Raw genomic sequence first — 21,850 nt, 5'->3', positions numbered from 1 at the left:
ATTTATTTTTTAGATGTATCCTTTAGGACTGCTTGACTGTGGTGGGAGAAACAAATACAAATGTGGCTCGACACATTGAACTATGGTATGAACTTGAAGACTTGTGTTGTCCTGAATAAAAAGGAAATAAGTACACCAAAAAGTCACATATTTCTCTCCATTCACATAGTTTCCTATTACACACTGCATTCACATACGCCATACTGTAGGTTTTATGACTTGGGACTTTTGGACCCTTAACTAACTCAGTCCTCTTTAAATGGGAGTTTTTAAATTGGGGCCAGTGGACTTAATTTTTTTAAGACTCAAATGTTGGAACATATACAGACTAGAGAAAAGAAACAAAAACATATCATAAACTTAAATATTGGAACTTCAACACAAAGTTAGAAAGAAAAAATAGCATGTTGTGTGCATAGTAGAACATGAGAAGATTCTAAATATATAACAATAAATTTTCATTTCAAAAAAGCCTGTATGACAAATAATACTCATGTTGAGAATTGTCCATCTTTCCTTCCTTGTGCGTTTTCTTTTGTTCTCTGCTGTGTCCCCACCTCCAGAAGGCTACAATAAAGTTTAGATGTTTCTCTATAGCTAAAAATATGTACATACACATATATACATGCATATATAGACATATACTTTCCCAAACATATTCTGCTCCTGATACTTGTTTTTATGTTTGTGCATGTCTCTTTTTTTTCTATCTCTCCAGACTCCTCTACCCACTACCTTGCCCTCCTATTGCTTGCTTATCCCCCTCCAATGATCCCTCCCCTATCTTCCCATTCCCATAAATCTTTTTTTTTTTTTAAAGCAATCACGGTTAAGTAACTTGCTCAAGGTTACACGGCCAGTTATTTCTGGGTGTGGTGCTGAGTGTCTGAGCCCGGGATTCGATCCAGGTCATCCTGACACTGGAGCCAGTGCTCTTACTCGCTGTGCTACCTGGCTGCCCCCCATTCCCATAAATCTTAACACCCTTCTATACCCCCCTTTTACCTATTCCCTCCCCACCCTCCTACACACACACACACACACACACACACACACACACACACACATACACACATATCCCTTTTAAACCCATTCTGGGTGAAAGTAGGTTACCAAAACTACCAGCCCTCCCCCACGTCTAATTCCTCTGTATTGATTCTTTCTCTTGCATCTCATTTATATAAAATAATTACTCTTTCTAACTGTTCCTAAATGGTTTTACTTTTAAAATTCATATCATACTCAGATTTACCCCAGTTTTTCTCATGAGCTACCCAATTATTAATAATAATCTTAGACATACATTTGACTATATATATACACATATAAATAAAAGTCTATCCTTATGAATCCCTTATAATCAGCCTTTGGTATGTGCCTTATATTTCTCTTGGTTCTTGTATGTCGAATCTTTTATTGAGTTCAGGATATTTTTTTTAACAAAGTTTTGAAAATCAGAGAATTTATCAAATTTCCATTTTGTTTTCCTTCTGGATAATACTTAACTTTTCAGGGTACAGTTTTTTTGGCCAGAGCCCCAGTTTTTTTGCTCTTTGATATGTTGTGTTCCAAGACCTGTGGTCCTTTAATGTCTCTGCTGCTAGGTCTTCTGTGAGTCTAATTGTGGCAGCACCATATTTTGTTTTAATCATGATGCTTTTAATATTTTATACTTGAGCTGGGAGTTTTGGAATTTGACTATGATATTCCTATGAATTTTCCTCATATAATCTCTTTTAAGTGGTGATTGATGGATTTTTTCTGTTTCTACTCCCCCCCCTTGTTCTAATACTTTAGACAATTTTCTTTAATTATTTCTTGTTTTATTGTCAAGATTCTTTTTTTGATCATAACTTTCAGTTAGTCTGATAATTTTTGTATTTTCTCTTCTTGATTTATTCTCCAAATCTGTTGTTGTTTTTATAAGATGTTTCACTTTCTCTTCTATTTTTTCATTATTCATATTTTGTTTAATTATTTCTCAATCTCTTACAATTTCACTGGCTTCACTTTGCCCGGTTCTAATTTTCAAGGTGTCATTTTCTTCCTTAAGATTCTGAATTTCCTTTTCTAATTGGTTGACTTTTCTTTCATAACCTTTTTGTTTTTCTTGGATTACCTTTATTTATTTATTTATTTTTAGAGTTTCTCCTCCATCTCTATCATTTGATTTTTAAAGTCTTTTTAAAGATCTTCTATGAATTCTTTTTGGAAATGTGATCATTTGACATTACTTTTGGGGAGTTTCCTTATTTCAGTATCCTCCTCTGAAGATGAACCCCAATCACCTCTATTCCCATAATAGCTTTCTATGATTAGATTCTCTTTAACCTGTACATTTTTTGTGGTGATAACTTAATTATTTGTAATCACCTCCAGTCCTGTTGTATGGGAAATGGTGCCTCTTGCCCCAGACCTTCAGTTCTTCCCTCTAGCCTGGAAGCAAAGCCAAACCTCCATCCTTCTATAAGTGTCCACAGCCAGGGGCTTTCTGCCCCACTGCTTCCACACTCACCAACATGTGCTGGTTCTTTCTCACCTCCACCGCTTTTTATAGCACAGGTGGGTTTGAAGTTCCTGGTCAGCAGAGGCTTTCTCGATCGGAATTCCCAGGTCTCGAATGCCCAACTCCCCTCACTATCCCTGGGGTAAAAGTTCCTGTGGCTGAGGCAGAAGCAGCCTCTGAAACCAACTAACCCCAGGGCCTGCTGCTTGTTGTTAAAAGGGAACCTAGCTTAGAAGTGTTTACTCTTCACAAGGACCAAATCTTATCCTGAGATTTGCCTTCTGATCTTCTCAAATTGGCCCAGGAAGATCCAGGTTATGCCCCTATTCTTATTTATCTTCACCCACACTTTGTTTGCCCTAAGGTGCTATTTTAACTTTTTTTGTGGGGCAAAAATCTTGAGAGCTTGGAATTTTCTGACCTACTCTGTCATCTTCCTGGAATCCTCTTGATTAATTTTTTAAATAACTGTTTCAATACGATTGCTTTTCTTTACGCATTCAAAAACTTATTCTGAGGAGTTCATACACTTCACCAGAATGCTGGAGGGACTCCATAACCACAAAAAGAAAGGTTAAGAACCCCCAGTTTAGAGCTATTGAAAAGGCAACAGTAGCTAGGGCAAGTGGCCTGGATTCAGGAAGACCTCATATCAAATCTGGCCTCAGACATCAACTAGTCGTGTGCCCTCTTGTACTTTCTCTATTATTGTAGAGGGCAACGCCACCCTCCCAGTGCTTTGGGCCCACAACCTAGGAATCATTCTGGATTCTTACTATCTCTTATCCCACATGTCCATTCTTTTGCCAAGGCCTGTTGATTTTACCTTTGCAACATCTTTCAAATATACCCTCTTGTCTCCTTTGGCAGTACTACCACTCTAGGGCAGGTTCTTATCACCTCACACTGACGACTTGCAGTAGCCTCCTGGTGATTCTAGCTGTTGGAAGTCTCTCTCCACTCCAGTTCTTTCTTCAATCAGCTACTAAGGTGATTTTCCTAAAACTCAAGTCTAGTCACATCACCCCCTTCCCCCAATAAACTCCAGGCACAAATACAGAATATTCTGGCATTCAAAACCTCTCCTAACCTAGCCCCCTCCCAACTTTCCAGTATTTATACTCCCTGACACATAGTTTTTGATCCAGTGACACTGACCTCCTGGCTGTTCCACAGATAAGACATTTAATTTCTCCATACCCCCCCTGCCTGGAACCCCTCCCTTCTCTCCTGTGACAGCTGACTTCCCTAGCTTTCTTTATGTTGTCATTAAAACCCCACCTTCTACAGGAAGTCTTTCCCAATCCATCTTAATTCTAGTGCCTTCCATCTGCTAATTATTTCTTATTTATCCTAGATTTAGCTTGCTTTGTCTATATTTGTCTGCATGTTCCCCGCCCCACCCCCATTAGATTGTAAGCTTCTTCAGGGCAGGAACTGTCTTGTACAATAAGAACCTCTTATTGTATCCCCTACACTTAGCATACTGCCTGGCACATAGTAGGTGCTTAACACATGTTTATTGATTGATCAATTGATCCCAATTAAGTACTTAACCTCTCTCAGCCTCAGTTTCCTCTTCTATAAATGAGGATAATAATAACACCTACTTCACAGAGATGGGGAAGGATTGTGAGGATAAAATGAGATAACATACATAAACTGCTTTGTAAACTTTAAAGCAGTGTATAAATGCTAGCTTTTATGAGTATAATTTATAATAGAGAGAAAGACTAAAACTGGCCTAACACGACTAACAAGTTTTTAGGGAACCTGCTTACATGAACACACAAATGTTTTACAATTTGCATATAAATTATATGTCTCTAAATGAGTGCTTTTGAAGGGCTTGAGTGGTTGCCTAGGAGTTTTGCCCAGACAGTCTTGTCGAGCAGAGGAAGTTTCCTTATGACTAATATTAGTGCTAGTGGTTCCTCATTCAGAGAAATCAACCAGTTACATTCTGCCCTTTAGTCAGATATTAATTGTCATTTGGTTTTGGTTCTTTAATTTTCTTTTTCAAGAACTGATCAAGAAGTGAAAAGATTTTTTTTTGTATTTTTTTATGTTGATATCCAGTTAGTTTTGTGTATTTGTTTTTGGAAACTGGCTTTCCTTAGGTTTCCCAAGCTGGAAATGCAGTGTCGCTCATAACCACATTGCAGTGTTTTATGGTATAGAAGCTTTAACCAGGTTCTGACTTGACCTGTTTCCTCCCTTTTTAAGCAGTCTACTCCCTGCCCCTCTACTCCCAGGGGCTCATCATATTGGTGCTGAATTTAGTGTGGATGCATAATTGCCTTTAGCCCTATTGCTACTCAGAAATTCCAAATTCAAATGTTCTACTAGCCTTAGTCTGCCTAGAAAGATGAATTTTAGGTGTGCATGTACCACCATACCCAGCTTATTAATTGATATCTTTTAAAAAATAAGCTTTATTGATATGTATTTTGTTTTTATATGGTCATGTTTACCCTTTATCCTTTGTCTTCCTCCCTCCCTGAGAACTCTAAAAAAAGGAAGAGAAAAAAAATGAGCAAAACTGATTAACATAGTAAAAAAAATTGGACATTATACGCAATATACCACACCTGTAATCCTTGGCCTCTGCAAGGGAAAAGGTTGGGAGGAAGTTTCTTTTCCTACTTATGTTTGAGGGGCCATGCTTATTCTTTATAATTTCACAACATTCAGTTTTGAGAACTCATTAAAATAGAACGTTGTGAAATTGTGGCATTCCCCCCCCCCATTCTCATTGTTGTAGTCATTGTATCTGATGTTTTCCTGACTCTGCTTACTTCACTTTGCATCAGTTCACATCTTACTATCTTTCTCTGTAGTCATCATTCTTGTCATCTCTTAGATAAGAATAATAATATTCCTTTCCAATCTGATACCATGATACATTTAGCCATTCCTTGATCAATGGGCATCTACTTTATTTCCAGTCCTTGGTACCACAAAAATTACTGCTATTAATATTTTGGTATGTAAGGTGACTTTCTTCTTATTATCAGTGACCTCCTTGGGGGATATGCTTAGTAGTAAAATCTCTGAATCAGAGAATATGGACATTTTGTCCCTTTATTTGTATAATTCCAAATTTGTTTCCAGGATGATTGTGCCAATCCATAGCCCCACCCACAGTGCCTCAGAGTTCTTGTCTTTCTACAACCCGTCTGACATCAACTTTTTTTTTTTTGTCATTTTTGCCAGTCACTGCATATGAGATGAAACTTCTGGATTGTTTTCATTTGCATTTCTCTTATTGGTAGTAATTTGGAGCTTTCTCTCAAATGATTGACAATTGTTTGCAATTCTTCATTTGAGAATTGTTTATTTGTATCCTTTAGCTACTTCCCATTGGGAAATGGCATTTGGCCTTATATAACAGAAAGTTTTTCCTCTGATACTAAAAGAATATATTTTGGGTCAGTGTTTAAGAAATGTATTTAAATGATTCACTTCAACAAACATTTATTAAACCATGGTTTGCAAGGCACTGAGCTAAGCATGAGGGATTCAAAGTCAAAAATTAAACAATCTCTGCCTTCAAGGAGCATACATTTTGCTGAACTTCATTCATAATTAAAATTATGAATAATATCAATTTTTATAGTTGAGTTTCAAAAGGTTTTTTTCCTCCATTTATTTCTGTTGGCCCTTGGGACTGAAATATTCTTTAAAAATAACAACCATCTTGTAATATATCTGAAAAAAAGAGGAAGAATTTGCATTGAAGTTTTATTTGGAACTCAAAACATTTTTTTAAGTTGATCTTTAAAATATTTCCTAAGTTCTTCTTCATGGGTTTGCAATATCACAGAAAAACCTATGATTAGATCATGGGCAGGTCTTTTGATATGACAATGGTTGAAATGAGCAGTTTGGGGGTTTCTTTTACCATTCCTTCATTCTGTTTCTAAAACAAATTAAGTAATTCATTTTGTAAAGAAGACCTTTAGAATGGAAGTGATGCAATATTTTTTGTTATTAGTCTTGCTGTCTAGTGAAAGAAAGAAAGAAAAAGTAAAAGTAAGGAAGGAAAAAAGAAAAGAAGGAAGATAAAAAGAAAAAGGAAGGAAAAAAGGAGGGAAAGGAGGGAGGGAGAAAGAAAAAAGAGAGTAAAGGAGGAAGGGAGAAATGAAGGAAGAGGGGCAGCTAAGTGGTACGGTGAGTAAGAGCTCCGGCCCTAGAGTCGGAAGACCCGAGTTTGGTTCGGCCTCAGACACTTAACACCCCCCCACACAAAACCTAGCTGTGTAACCTTGGGCAAATTACTTAACCCCAATTGCCCTCCAAAAGGCCAAAAAAAAAAAATGAAAGAAGGAAAGAAGATAGGAAAGCAGGAATGTAGGAAGAAAGGAAAGGAGGAAGTTCTTCCTTGGTTATTTGTGTCGATGTCTCACAACCATTTTAGTCAAGAAGTTATTACTAATGTTTAGTTTAAATCTTTCCAGCTGCACTTTGACCCTGAGGGAACCCAAAACAACTAGAACTTTTATGACTAAAGCATTGTTTTCACCTCTAAGTAAATGACACTGAAAATCAACATTAATAAAGAAAGAAAGGGAAAGAAAGAGAAGAGAAAGAAGGGAGAGGAGGGAGGAGTAAAGGAGAGAAAAAGAAAACAAGAAGAAGAGAAAAGAAAGAGGAAGAGAGAGAAAGAAAAAGAAAGTTCCTGCCAAACAACAGTAGCAGCCAAGATATATAAACTCCGTGCTCACTCACCACAATGAGGTGCTAACTTCAAAGCCAAGTTAGGACCCTTTAAATGCCAGTATTAATGCATCCTTGCCTTAGAAGCAAGCCTTCAACTAGAGGCAAGTCACTTTTAAAAGTATCCTCCTTTTCTCCCTGTGGCTTTTTGTTCCACCAGGATGGGATTTGTGCCTGCTTGCTAGCATCTTCCAAGAACTGAGGAGGAGCTGAGGATTGTCCTCTGCCCATTTACTTCTGGAAATCTTCCCAAGTTTCTCTGCTCTGAAGCAACCACAGCACAGGGTTTCTCTCCTGGAGTTCATGGCGAGACACACTTTCTTTGTCTTAGAGTTGCACAAGCAGAGGATGACAACAGGGAGGCCTGGAGTGACAAGGCCTCCCCTTGTGCAAATGAATAAATGAACTCAGGCCTTGTGAGGGCACTCTCCCTTTCTGATCTGATTAAACAGTAACATTTTTGAGGAGCTATAAAATAATCGGATGACAGGTCTAGAAGGAATCTGCTGAAGCCAGCTAGTCCATTCTGTCTTTTGGCAGGAGAGCGTCCAGGGATTTTTAATGTGAGACTCAGGAACTTAATTTGTTTTTTCTTTTGATAACTGTAGTTCATTAGAATTGTTTTCTTTGTGATCCCATGAGTTTTATTTTATGCATTTAAAAACATTATTTGTAGAAGGGGTCCATAGGCTTCACCATACTGACAAAGGGCTTGTGACACGAAACAGTTTAAGAAACTTTGGTAATCCTTTCTATAAAGAAAGTCTAACTCCCCCCCTCCCCTTTTTTTAAATTACCAGAGATATACAAGGCCAAAAGCCTTGGTCATGTGTTTTGATGTTTCATAGCTTATTTCAGTCAGGAAATTGTTACTGATGTTTAACCTAAATCTTTCCAGCTGCAATTTGAGCCTGAGGAAACCCAAAACAACTAGAACTTTTGTGACTAAAGCATTGTCTTCACCTCTAAGTAAATGACACAGAAAATTGTTCGTTAAGAGTGTCAACATGAAAAACTTAATGATCAATTGAAAATTGCCAACGTGAAATATTTTTGCCATTTCAAATTGAAATCCCACACTCACCCTTCCTCCTGAGCTTACAGATTGCCTGCCTGGTAGCACTTTAAACTGTTAATAAGCTTTTAATTGCTTCTTATGATGAGAGTTAGGTTGTGCAGTGGATACAGTGATGATCTGGGAGTCAGGAAAACCTAAGTAAAAATCTAGCCTCAGAGACCTACTGTGTGCCCTTCGGAAAATCACTTCACTCCTGTTTGCTTCAGTTTCCTTATCTTTAAAATGGGGATCAAATGGGACATACCTCACAGGAATGTTGTGAGATTTAAATAAGATAATAGCATAAAGTGTCTAGCCCAATGTCTGTCGCATAACAGGTGCTACATAAATGATAGCTATAATTATTATTTTATAACTAAAAGAATACTCTCATTTATAACTTGCTTGCCTTTGCCTGGAGTCAATTTGATCTGGCCTAACTGGTAGAGGAAAGGAAATGATATTGTGAGGATAGCACATATTATATGGCACTAGGGTTCCCAGAGCCATGGTATGCTTTGCTCCTTTTCAACCCAAAGTATGGAAATGAACCTTGCATCGTTTTCCTTTAGTATCTCAAGAACAGTTGCAGAATACAAAGTTAAATATAAGAAACATTTACTTTATATAGATCACATGATTAGAAAAAATACTCTGAACCAAATTTGATCTTGGTGAATCTTCGTAACTTGTACCAGACATTTTGACTACTTGTACAGGGTGCCCATGTGACTGAAAACAACTGGAGTGTATTTTATGAATTGGTAGTTGAGTTCTGCAACTAAGACTGTTAGTTACAGAGCAGTTATTATATTCATTGGTAGAGAAAGTTTAGTCACTGGGAGTTCTCTATACCAACAAAATCACATGTATGAATTTTTAAAAAATCATTTCTTTCATAAAATTCTTTGTGCCAAATAAAATCATATGTATAATTTTTAAAATTCAGCTTTCCATAAAATTCTTCATTGCCAAATGTTGGGGATTGATTGTTCCCCTCTTCCTTTGTAAGAGAGAAAATGATTCGGCAGTTTATTGCTATTTATTTTAATGAAAGACTATAGTGGTATCATCATGTTAAAGGGGCTGCAGCAGCGGCATTTTTGATAAACTCCCCAAAGGACTCCCCAGCAATTTTTAAAGTTACAAAAGCATACCCATTCTTTATTGGGGAATCCCCTATAATTCAGGGATGGCTTGGGCATTGTTTAACTCTCAGTTTCCCTCTACATCACAACTTCATTAACATGTTCACAATGTTGTTGGAATATTATTAAATTTCTAATTTTATTTTTACTTTGGATGTGGGGTATATCATCATCTAGAAGAAACTGACTTTTCATTGAACCTCATGTGTTTACAACATTTTTTATATGCCCAATGTGTTATATTAACAGGGAATCCTTGGAGATTTGTTGACCTCTCCAGTTCAAGGACTTTAATTTTAAGGATTTATCCCATGCTGGAGGCATTTTTAAGAGTATGAGGGAAAAAAAGATCAAGTACAAGATTACAAAAATTGTTTTGGCTCCTAGGAGAAATTGAAAAGGAGGATATTCTGTTACTCTCTTTTTCCTGACTGCTAGATTCTAGTCTTTTTACTATCTGAAATGGCTGTTTTTCCCATCCATGTCTTTCAAGGGTAGAACTCTATCAAGGCAGTGGAAATGACCCAGAAGCAGAGGTAGGAACACAGGAATTTGGCTGGAGGTGGCAAATCAGTTTGACTTGAGTAATCTTTGTTTCCCAGTCTTGGCAACTAATATACCTTTTAAGATGAGAACAGGAGTTTAAAAGAAAAGCACAAGGTAAATGAAAAATGTCTTATAGTCATTATTCTTGGTCATGGAAAGGGGTGAGCTATTAAAGAAAAAAGGAAAAGAAAATCACAGAGAGGAGAAGAATTCTACTATCTAGGCATTAGTCCCTTTGAATGAATACAAAATAAGATATTTCTCAAATTTTGTAATTCCAAACTAAAATAGAATTGATTGTACAGTGAACTTAACCAAATTGGACAAATCTAACTCTATTTTTGTAATCACTGAAGTAGTCAAGATCCAGATAGTACCCTAAAGACCTAACAAAATTAATGTAAAAACTATGAACAGGCAGTGCAAGGGAAGGTATTCTGGGCATGGAGTCAGGCTTTCCATCTTGCCTCTGCTTACATGTACCTCCTGTGTGACTTTGGGCAAGTCATGTAATCTCTCTGGGCCTCAGTTTCCTCATCTATAAAATGAGAGAGTTGACCAAATGGTCCCTAAAGCCCTTAACAACTTCAAATCTGTAATTCTGTGGATACTGTTGCCTCCCACTGTACTCAACTTACACTCAGTGAAAAAATTGGACGCTTGGGGAAATGGAGCTCAGCAATTTTTCTGGATTAATTTTGCAATATTGCTATGTACTATGTAGGTGACCTTATGGAAGTCATCTCTCTGAGTATGATTTTCCTCATCTGTAAAATGAAGGGGTTTCATTAGGTGGTTTCTAAGGTTCACTTTTATATCTCAATCCTAGGATTCTCTCAGGTTGAAGAAGAATGAACTGTGAGTCTATAGGTCCCCTAGATAACCAAATTTTTCTTCTGTCTACTTCATGGCTGCCTACTTACTTCTCTCAAAGCATTTTTACTTTAATGATATGATTTGTACTTTTGAAAAAATACCAGTTGCAAAAAAAAATCCCTGCTGTTTCGGCATTCTTTGTTGAGAGTAACAGATTGCCAGTTTCTACATTGGCAAAGGATGGTGTTTGCATTACTACATAAGTAATCGAGGGGGGGGGTGGTGTTAAGCTGCAAACAATTCACACAAAATCCTTTCTTTACAGCTCAGTTCTCTAATAAGTTTGCCTGAATGGAAAATGTGGTGTGATTTTTCTTACCTTGCCAAAACTGGTGGCAGCTTTCCTGCTGCTGACAAATATTATTTCTACCACTGACAAATCGATCAGATTCTGAGCTCCTTGAGGGCAGGAACTGCTTTCGCCTCTTTTTGTATCCTCAGCACTTAAAACAGTACCTGGCACATAGCAGGCACTTATAATGTTCATTGACTGAAATATTCCTGATAAAATTGGCAACTGCTCCCACTGTGAGGAGGTGTGACAGATGGGATCATAGAATCATAGCTGAATGGGACTTTGGAGGTTCTCTTGTTCACTTAGATAGGAATGAAGGAACTGAAATACAAGGACTCCAAATGTCCTGTCATGGCCACATATCCAGTTAATAGCAGAACTGAGATTTGAACCTGGGTTCTGTAACTCTACATTCAGTGCTCTTTTTCACTGTATCATGCTGCTTTGGGCTTACAGATAATCCATTTGTCAATATCATCTCCAGACTTTGGCTAAAGGCTATTGCACCATAAAACTAAGGGAGGGTCAAAATGATATATCTTGCAAATGAAAATTCAGTGGTGCCAGTGCAGATATAAAGCAACACTGGTAACTTGATATAGCACATTATTGTGAAATCGGCATTCCTAATAGATGAGTACCTCCTTATGTAAAATTGCATCTATGTCCAACACTTAGTATCTAACTTATCCAACAAGAATTTCAAAATTCATTTCTAATTAACTGATTTTTTTTTTCTTGCAGGTGGCACAAGTTGCCTAGGCCAAGTAATATGTCAACCTAACCTGTTTTGTTTCCCATTTCTAGCAGTGATACTCATGAATGGAATGTTATTTAATTTTAATGGAAAGGTCAGTTTTGTAGTTTCTCTGGGAAGGTTTCCACACTCAGTGATCTGGTGAACTCAGGTAGCCTGGTGAACCAAATCAGAATTTTTTGATCACTGTGTTCACTTTGGAACCTTTTATTCATGTGGAAATAAAAATTATGACTTTGCTGGTAATGATAGCACATGTATGTGTTATGTATACATACTTAGAGATACATGTTTTTATAGACAGATTGTGCATATGCACATACATGTATGTATAAAGTCCCTTTCATCTCTGAAAGCCTTTGTCCAGGACTCCAAAATCACTAAATATACTTTGAGTCAAAAGACCCAGATTTGTCCGCATCCTGGTCTCAACAATTACTAACCATGTAACAGGAACTAGTAGTCCCTTAACACAGCTAAGTGGTGCAGTGAATAGAGCACTGGCCTGGAGTCTAGAAGACTCATCTTCCTGGATTCAAATCTCCCTCTAGACACTTACTAGTTGTGTGATCCTGGGCAAGTCACTAACCATTTTCCTCAGTTTCCTCAGATGTAAAATTACCTGGAGAAGGAAATGGCAAACTACCCCAGGATCTTTGCCAAGAAAAACCCAAATGGGGTTACAAAGAGTCAGATATGACTGAAACAACTAAACAAGACACAAAAAATTATTGAGCATCTAGGTGGCAGAGTGGATAGAGCCCTGGGCATGGAGTCAGGAAGTCTCATCTTCTTGAGTTCAAATCTGGCCTCACACACTTACTAGCTATGTGACCCTGGGCAAGTCACTCAACCCTGTTTGCCTACACACACACACACACACACACGCACACACACACACACACACACACGTATCTGAGTGTTTTGATTCAAAATATATTTGATGATTTTTGAAGACCAGATCAAGAAACCACAGGATCTCAGAACTAAGAGGAACCCCTAGTCATCTAATACAGCCTATGCTCAAAACAATTTCTCCATCTCCAATTACAAATTCTCCATCAAGTGGCTATCTAGTCTCTTCTGGAAGACCTCCAGAGAGGAAGAATTCCCTGATGGATGTAAGAGTACAAGTTGTATTTTCATTTCTTCTTCTAGCAAGTGGTTGAGACATTGGATTAGAAAGGAAGATATGTAAGGTGAACCATTAGCAAAATAGATAAAGTCAACAAATGTGATTTGGTTTTCAGAACTATGGTACAAGATACCAGAATGATGGGTTCCTTTGTAAGGAAGGAACATATCTCATGAGGACCAGAAAAATTTGTTTGGCTTAAATCTACCAACCAGAATAACAAGAGTTTAGATAAAAAATTGAAGAACAAGGAGAGAAATGCCAAGATAAATCTATCAACCCAGATACCATAAAGGACAACAAATATGACAAGAAAAACACAATAGAGAAAGACAAGGATGATAGGGGAAAAAGGAACTGCAATAATATTTCTGGTTTTCAAATGCCTACCTGGACCAATGGAGAGAGTATAAATAATGAACATAATGAACTTTTTAAATGAAAAATAATTTTATCAATAACTTTTGGTTTTATTCCTTCAGTCCTGAAGACATTGTTTTTCCTTTTCTGTCCAGTGAACTATCCTTTATAACAAAGAGTTTTTTAAAAAAGAAAAAAAGGCAGTTCACAGAAACTAATCAATGTATCCACTTAGTCAGACAATACTTGTAATGCACCTCAACCATAATCTCCCACCTCTACTTTCCTATTCTGCCTATTGCTGTTTGCATAAGTTCATATAAATTTTCCTATGCTTCTCTGAATTCTCCATATTAATAATTTCTTGCAGAGTAGCATTAACCCATTACAGTCACACATCCCCATTTGTTGATCTATTTCCCCACAGACATCCACTTTGTTGCAATATTTTGTTGTTACAGAAAGTACCACTATGGATATATTTTGTTATATATGGGATCTTGATTTCTATCTAAGTCCTCATGATAACATGCCACTATATCTCTGAGTCAAAGTGTATGGACATTTAGTCGCTTTATTAGAGTAATTCCAAATGGCTTTCCAGAATAGTTGGATCAATTCACAACTCCACAAACATGTATTTATGAGGATATCTGCCTTTCCACACTGACTAATCCCATCTTTTTGTCATCTTTTCCAATTTTCTTTGTGTGAAGTAAAAAAGCTAAGTTATTTTGCTTTGAATTTTTTATTATTAGTTATTTGGAGAAGTCTCTTACATGGTTGGTAATAGTTTCCAGTTCTTCCTTTGTGAGCCATCTATTCATATCCTTTAACTATTTATCCACTGAGGAATGTGATTTTTAATTTTTTTTAATGGAAGGTAAATGCAGCATTAGAGTCAGCTAGGTTGCTTAGTGAATAGAGTGCCAGACTTCTGAGTCAGGAAGACTCATCTTTTTGAATTCAGATTTGACCTCAGACTCTTAATAGAGGTGTAACCCTGGGCAAGTCACTTAACCCTGTTTGCCTCAGTTTCCTTATCTGTAAAATGAACTAGAGAAGGAAATGGCAAACCACTCCAGTACCTTTGCCAGGTAAACCCCAAATGAGGTCATGAAGAGTTGGATACAACAGAAACTGCTGAACAACAATAACATCAACAAATGTAACATTTATAAATCTCAGCAATACCTAATATGATGGACCTTCTAATAACAGTGATGATGATGGCTAACATTTATATGGTACCTGTTGTGTGCATTTATATAGCACCTATTATATCACCTATCATGAAACTCATTTTGCATCTCCCTCCTTTTATGGTAGAAGTAAGAATTATGGTTGAGGTACAATACATTCACTTTCTGACACAGTTAATATATTGGTTAGTTTCTCTGAATGGCTTTTTCCCCTTTTTAAAAAAAATTCTTTGTTACAAAGAGTGGTTCACTGGCATAGGAAAAGGAATATTTTTAGGAATGAAGGTATAAAATCAAAAGTTATTGATAAAAATTAAGTTTTAATTATAAAAAATAAAAACAAGTTGATCATGGTTATTATTCTTACTCTCTCCACTGGTGCAAGTAGGCATTTGAAAACCAGAAGTATCATTTTAGTTCTTTTTTCTTCTACTGTTATGTTTTTCATGTCATATTTGCTGTCCTTTATAGTATCTGGTTTTATAGATTTATATTGGCATTTTTCTGCTTGTTTTTCACACTTCTAAGTGCTTTACAACTATTATATCCTTTGATCCTCACAACAACCATGGGAGGTAGGATCTCTTATTATACCCATTTTAGAAATGAGAAAACTGAGCCAGGGATTAAGTGACTTGTCCAGGGTCACAATTAGTATTTGGGGTCAGATTTGAATTTGGGTCTTCCCGACTCTAGGCTCAGGGATATATCCAGTGTGCCACTCAACTGCCTCTTGAATGGAATATGATAATGGTAAGGTATAGTATGCTTTAAGAGGTAAAATGATATAATATATAGAATGTTCACCTTGGAGTCAGGAAAGTCTAGGATCATATCTGCCTCTAACACTTATTAGTTCTTTGAAGCTACCTTCTTTTAGGTTTTTAGGGTACTAGTTGGGTCATGACTACTCCAGTGGTTACAAAAATAGTTAGATTTGTCCAATTTGGTTAAGTTCATTGTACAATCAATCCTATTTTAGTTTGGAATTACAAAATTTGAGAAATATCTTATTTTGTATTCATTCAAAAGGACTAACTCTGAGAGTGTGTAATTCTACTTTCAATAATTTTTGAGGAATCATGGCAAGCTCTGTGCCTGGGGACACCTGTGTGAGGCTAGGTGCCTCAGGCCTTATCTATTAGGTCAAAGATAGATTTAAATATGTCTTGGTGGAGAAAGCTTCTGTAATGGTAATGAGAATTTGAAGACCTTCCCTGCTTTGAAAATAAGTTCTGCCCCCTAATAGGCTGAATATAATCACATGGAGCCTGTGGTGGGAGGAGTTTGCTAAAGGGTGGAACAGAGCCCATGGGAAGCTGAGAGTCAGAATAAATAGATGGTGGGGGAAGAGAGGGCAGCAGGCAAGTAGACAGTTAGACTTGTGAGTAAATGTTGGTTTGTGGGAAGGTTAAAGGATGCTGTGGCTCTCTGTGCTGTTGTAGCCTATTAACTTCTTTGTTATTATGATGGAATTGGCTTGCTGGTTTGGGGATTTGGTTTTCTGGTGTCTGAATAAATGTTTTGCTTGTCTTCTGTATGGAGAGTTTGTTATATGTTGCAATTGAGCACCATGCAGGTATATTTATAGTGATCATGGGCGCTGTGAATATTGCATATGCCAAAGAAATAATAGATTCTTTACATAAGCTATACTTGAAAAGAGACATTGAGGAGGTGATTGAACAGCACTGTATGTTTTGAACACAATCACCTGTATGTAAGACATTCAGGTGAAGATAAAGGAACAAGAAAAAGGAATGATATTCTTTTGATAGTGTAAACAGATTGTCATTGCCTTTCTGATCCAGATCCAGATTCCTAAAACTACCAAAGATGCAAATTTTAGTAATGTTTTAGACTTTCAATTCTCTAGACATATATTGTCATTCTTTTAAAACATTGTAGTGCTAATGTAGTCTTCACAGTGGCGGTAGCAACTGTAAATATGCTGGCATAGTACTCAATTGCAAAATATAACAGACTTTCCCTATAGAAGACAAAAGCAAACCATTTATTCAGACACCAGAAAACCGAATCCCAGAACCAACAAGCCAATTCCATCATAGTAGCAAAGAAGTTAATAAGCCATAATGGCACAGAGAGCCACATCATCCTTTAATCTTCCCACAAACCAACATTTACTCACAAACCTAACTATCTCCCTCAGGTGCATCCTTTCCTCCCTCCAGTTTCTAACTGCTCTGACTCCCAGCTTCCTGTGGGCTCTACTCCACCCTTCAGCAAACTCAAGTAGGGGAGGTCTTCAAATTTCCTTAGGCTTATTAAGGGGCAGGGAAGATCTTCAAATTCCCACTCCCATTACAAGCACTGAGGGCTCAAGAAATTGAGTTGCTTTGCTACCAATTTCATTTCTCAGAAAGTTAAAGGAAGTTACAAGTGGTCTCAGTCACAGTAAACCAAGAAAGAACTATTTGATAAAATGGAAGTGACAGAAACCTTAGAAGAAAGTGACCATTTTATCCCAGAGATTATGATGACCAAATGAGGAAACATAACTAATAGAAAGATACTTTAGACTTTGAAAATGGACATTCTGGGAAATTATGCTATGGCTAGAGTCTCAAGAATAATAGGAAGATCTTAAAATGATGTGATGAGTAAAACTCAAATGAGCCTAATGAAGACTTAAAAGACAAGTATCAAAAACCCCAATGTGATTGCATAGGAAATTCTCTAATGTACTCAGATATAATCAATAAAATCAGTTAGCAAACATTTATATGAGCACTTATTATGGGTTAAGCACTGGGGATACTAAATATAAGCAGGAAGTAAGGCAGTTTTTGTCCCCAAGGGGTAGTCCCTCATTCTAATGGAGGAAGACAATATATAATAGGAAGATGAAAAGTGTGTGTGTGTGTGTGTGTGTGTGTGTGTGTGTGTGTGTGTGTGTGTGTATTGTGGTAGGGGGTTGGTGGGAAAGTAGGTATACAGTGTGGAAGCATGGGAGAAAAATTCTGGGACTCAGAAGGATGAAAACAGGGTTGACCTGGGTCTTTTCCTTTAACTAGAAGTTCTGGGAAGAAGAGTCAAAACAAAGGCAAGGTCACAGTACTAAAAAGTACTTCCAGTTCGTGAATACAGTGGGGAGTGCTGGATTTGGAATCAAAGGACCTGAGTTTGAGTCCTACTCCTGCTTCTGTCAACCTTTGTGACATCAGACAAGTCATGTTTACCTCTATGGATCCTATTCCTCACAGCTAAAATGAAGAGATTGGACAGATGGCCTCTAAGGTCCCTTCCAAATCTACATCTTTCGTCCTATTATCCTAAATGATGAAAGGAGGGAAATATAAAAAATATAAAAGCACATGTCTGATGTGGCTTATAACACATTATTAGGTGTCATTATTAAAAACACACTATTAGATATTATAACAAATTATTAGGTATGTTAAGATGGCAAAACTCCTGAATGAGCTTATGATAGACATAACAAAAAGGAATTTGTTAGGTATGTTCAGGGCAAAAAAGAACAAGGGAAAGATAGATTTACTGCCTCTTTCAACTGGTACAATTTTAACAAATTAGAAAAAATTGAACTCTGATTTTGCTACCATATTCTATGTCAAGGAAATTGATCATCAGTGCAATTGATAATCACTATAGAACAAATAGAGTGAAACCCAAAATAAATAAATAGTAATAGAATCTTTTAAGCCTAATTTCAAATTACTTGTTCATATGGAACACTAATGGAAGAATTGCTGAATTGCTTTCTACTGCATTAGATTTTAAGCTCCTTGAGGGTAAGGACTGCCTTTTGCCTCTTTTTATATCCCCAGTGCTTAGCACAGTGTCTGGCACTTAGTAGATACTTAATAAGTGTTTATTGGTTTATATAGCAGCCAATAAAAGGCACATGATCTCAGGGAGCTTTAGTCTGGGACTAGGAAGATGAGAGTCTCAATTCAGCCTTCCCTAGTCAGACTACTGTTTTTTTTTTTTAAAGCAATCAGGGTTAAGTAACTCGCTCAAGGTTACACGGCCAGGTGTTTCTGGGTGGGTACTAAGTGTCTGAGCCCGGATTCGATCCCCCAGGTCATCCCGACTGGTGCTCTTACTTGCTGTGCTACTTGGCTGCCCCTCACACAACTTTTTTTAGTGTTGTGTTCAGTTCTGGGTGCCCTATTTTGGGAAGAACATTCACCAGCTGGAGAATTCCCAGAAGAGAATGAGTGGAATGAATGGTCAAGAGCCTCAAAATCATGCCATATGAAGATTAGTTGATGGAAATGAGGCTGTTTAGTCTGGAGAAAATTTAAGTGAGGGGCATAATAGCTGTCTTCATATGTTCGAAGGGTTGACACTGGGAAGAGGGATAAAACTTATACTTTTTGGTTCCAGAAGACAGGAATAGAAGAAATGGGCAAAAATTTCAAGGAGGCAAATAAGTTAAAGCTTGTTTTAGGAACAGAGTTTTTCTAATAATTAAAGCTACTCAAAAGTGAATTTGGGCTGCCTCCAAAGATAATGCGTTTCTTCCCAATGGAGGTTTTCAGACAAAGTCTGGCTATATGGTAGAGGGCATTTTTGTTGAGCTGTGAGTTTGTTTGATAACCTTTGAGATTTCTTCCAACTCTGAGATTGTATAATTCTACTTTCAATAATCTTTGAGGGATCATGGCAAATAGAAGAACTGGAAGAATAAAACTGAGCAATTATCCAGAGGGAAATGGTAGATTCTAGAAACTGTGGACTATCAGACAACATTGATTACTGGTAAAACTGTAGAATAGATTATTTAGTGTTTGGTTTTTGACCAGTTAGAAGATGATATGGTGACCAATAAAAGCCAGAGTGGTCTCACTAAGAAACAGTTGTGCCAATTTAATCTCATTTCTTTTTTTCTTTTTTTTCCACTGGTAGAACAGAGGGATGCTGAAATCAGTGCAACTTAATTTTAGGAAGACATTTGATAAAGTTCCTAATATTTTTTCAAACAAGATAAAAGACATGAGGTCAATGATATTATGGTAACATGAATCCATAACTTCTTGTACAACCATTACCAAATAATTTATGGATTGATGTGAATCTAGAGAGTTATATTAAATGGCATGTTGCAGGGCTATTCCCTTGGTCTTATCCTTTTCTTCTTTCTTGTCTTCCTGCTCTCTTTCTGTCTCCTCTCCCTCCCTCCTTCCCTCTTTTTTTTTACACATATACATCAGTGACTTGGGAAAAGGTAAAGTATGTTCCTATCAAATTTACAGGTGACACAAATCTAGGAAGGGCTTTTAACCATTTATATGCAAGGAACAAGAGAAGGTTTTTGAAATATGAAGTCTGGAAAAGGGAAGAAGGAGCCATACAATAGCTACCTTCAAATATGTGAAAAGCTTTTATGTGGAACAAGGATTAGCTTTATTCTATGTTGCTCCAGAAAGCAAAGTCAGGCCAATAGACAAAATTATTTTCCAATTTCTAATAATTAGATCTGTACAAAAATTAAGTGGACTGCCTTGTAAGGTAGTAACTTTCAATAACTAAAAGTGTTCAAAAATGCCTGGTTGTCAGGAGGTAGAGGGTGTTGATGCAAAATAGTATTTCCACCTGAGGTTGAAGATTGGAAAGATGGTTTAAAATGAAGCCTCCAATTCTAAGATTCTGGATTCATTCTCCAAATGGCTTACCTGTCTTCTCTTTGTGCTTTCAGAACACATAGGAAATAGAGCACTGGCCCTGGAGTCAGGAGGACCTGAGTTGAAATCCAACCTCAGATACTTAACACAAAAACTAGCCATGTGACCTTGGGCAAGACACTTAACCCCAATTGCTTTACCTTCCCCTCTTAAAAAAAAAGAACATATAGGGTAACTATTGGTTATTGTATCAGTCAATAAATCAATAAGTATTTATTTATTGTCTGTTGTGAGTCAGTCACTATGCTAGGTGCAAATTTTAAAACTAATTATACAAATTCCTATTCACAAGTGTTTGAGGAAATAGTCATACTGTATAATTAGAATGTTTTGTAATCATATGTCAATGCTGACAAAATTCTTAGAAAATGGAATGCTGTATATGTGTTAAGATGGGGCAGCCTGATGGCACAGTGGATAGAGTATCTGGCCTGAAGTCAGGAAGACTCTGCTTCCTGAGTTCAGATCTGACCAGACACTTACTAGCTGTGCAACCCTGGGCAAGTCACTTAACCCCGTTTGCCTCAGCTCATCTTTAAAATGAGCTGGAGAAGGAAATGACAAACTGCTCTAGTATCTTTGCCAAGAAAACTCCACATGGGATCACAAAGAGTCAGATATGACTGAAACCACTGACCAACAGAAATCTGTGTTAAGGCCCAGTGAGGCACACTGTTTTTCTGGCAAAGAAAGGGAGTCAGCCTGTGTTTTCCCACAGTGGATGAACTATTCAAAGGAGGGAATAGAGGTATGGGAGAAAAATTCTTTTTCCTTCCCATTCTCACTAAGACTTGCAGGACTCTATGCACTACTATTTTATCTATGTGTTAATAAATTTGTATAGATTTGACTGGGGAGTAATCCTGGGAGTGTTAGGGGAGGGATGAATTTAGAGAACATTGTTTCTGTAGTGATTCTTCTATAATCTTTTTTGTCTCTATAGACAGCTCTTTCCTCCTCTCCCCCCTTTTTGCATTTCTACTCAGAATATCAACTCCAGAAAGAAGCCTTCTTTCAGCTGCTCTCAGAGGGAACAGAGCCAAAACAGCTGGGCCTTATGTCTCAGAATCTTGGAGGGTCTCAAAAGATCTCTTTCTTTCCTTCATGCCTGGGAAGACTGAAGTCTACCAGATGTGAAGGAGTGAATTAGGCTCATCATTACCGATAGGTTGTTGTCAATTTCCTTATTTTTTTGGTTTCCTTGAATAATATATGGTTTTTATGTACTATTGCCATTGTTATGTATATGGACATGTCTTTAAAAAGATTTTATTTTGGATTGGTTCCATTTCAAAATCAAGAAATTTAACAGCTTTAACTTAATTTTCCTTTTGCACCTAATTTTGTTTAAAAGTCTTGGGAATTTTGTTTAGGAGTAAGCATAAAACAAATTTGCACAATATGTTTCATGTCACATCAACACTGAAGTCAGTTTCTGAGAAAGGGAGCTTTCATCAGTGGAGTTTCCTGTTCCTTAAGGAAAGCCTGGTGCTTCCTAATAAAATGATCATTTTAGGAGCTCAGGAGCATTGTGTTTGAATGGACTTACAGATGATGCCTGCCTTTGTTTGGTTCCCTAG

General features: G+C 37.1%; 1 protein-coding gene across 1 annotated transcript in view; it reads left to right on the top strand.

The window, feature by feature from the left end:
* SLC26A7 (solute carrier family 26 member 7) overlaps positions 1-21,850 on the top strand; it is a 195,610-nt gene that overhangs the window by 58,403 nt on the left and 115,357 nt on the right. The window lies entirely within an intron of this gene.

This window comes from Petaurus breviceps, unplaced genomic scaffold (assembly GCF_028583685.1).
Source record: "Petaurus breviceps papuanus isolate PSGF00001 unplaced genomic scaffold, PetGlider_PUasm1.0 179, whole genome shotgun sequence".
Taxonomy (NCBI): domain Eukaryota; kingdom Metazoa; phylum Chordata; class Mammalia; order Diprotodontia; family Petauridae; genus Petaurus; species Petaurus breviceps.
This window is presented reverse-complemented; position numbering and strand designations above follow the sequence as displayed.